This window comes from Hyla sarda, chromosome 11 (genome assembly GCF_029499605.1).
Source record: "Hyla sarda isolate aHylSar1 chromosome 11, aHylSar1.hap1, whole genome shotgun sequence".
Classification (NCBI taxonomy): Eukaryota; Metazoa; Chordata; class Amphibia; order Anura; family Hylidae; genus Hyla; species Hyla sarda.
The window spans coordinates 98,402,830-98,403,804 of NC_079199.1; the positions used below are offsets into that span (position 1 = coordinate 98,402,830).

At 48.2% G+C, this 975-nt stretch overlaps 1 protein-coding gene across 1 annotated transcript in view; it reads right to left on the reverse strand.

Annotated features, from left to right (window-relative positions):
• LOC130295366 (uncharacterized) overlaps positions 1 to 975 on the reverse strand; it is a 44,724-nt gene that overhangs the window by 41,779 nt on the left and 1,970 nt on the right. The window lies entirely within an intron of this gene.

The window sequence follows — 975 nt, forward strand, 5'->3', positions numbered from 1 at the left end:
GCCTCCCAGTTTGACTGGGAGAGCATGGTAAGTGTGCTGTAACATCCTGTTCACACTGGTGTGGTGCTGTGCGGCGTCAGTTGCTGCCGTGGCGCCGTATCTGCGGGGGGGGGGGTGGTGAACCTGGGACCCATGGACTGGATTGAGTGGCGCTGGGGCCGCTCTGCCAGTGGGTCGTTCCCCCTGTGGGCACTGGTGTCGCGGCGGTGGTGGTCGCCGCCCAGTGCTACGCCATTTTATGCTAGGGACCCACTCTAAATAGGTGGCCTTGACGTGGCGAGTGGGCTTTGTACTTTTTGGTCAAAACGTATATACTAACAACCTGTTAGTTTTTGAAATTATGCTGAGAAGCAATTTGATCATTGTGCAAGATTGTAGATGTGCGACCATGTCTGTTTTCTACTTGAGTACACATTGGGGGACATTTCCTAATCTAGTCTATTCTGGGTATGCTTATAGACCAGCCTATGTGGTAGTCTCCTGTCTATTGTGCTCCTAATTTATCAAAGGTCTCACAGCCCTTGATAAATTCTGTGCTCAGACTTCAGGGTCTACAGGTTAAACTGCATTTAGACCTGCTCCAACATGGTCGGACATTTCAGCGTATTTTGGGCAGATGCGACTTGTCGCACAAAAGTCGCACTTGATAAATTCAGCACCAATGCATTTTCCAATGCATTTCCGTCTAAAATAGACTAGCATGCATCATGTTCTAAAAATCCTCTAGAGCAAAAGTCGCAGAAAAGTCGCACGTATTTAGACTGCGACTTTCTGTGCGACAAATTTAGACAGGAAAAACCAGTCTAAATCCTTTGATAAATCTCCCCCATTGTTTATCCTGCATAAATTAGTTCAGCTTTCAGGTGCTCCGGTGGGCTGGAAAAGGTGGATACAGTCCTAGGAGCCTCTCTCCTAGGACTGTATCCACCTTTTCCAGCCCACCGGAGCACCTGAAAGCTGAACTAATTTATGCAG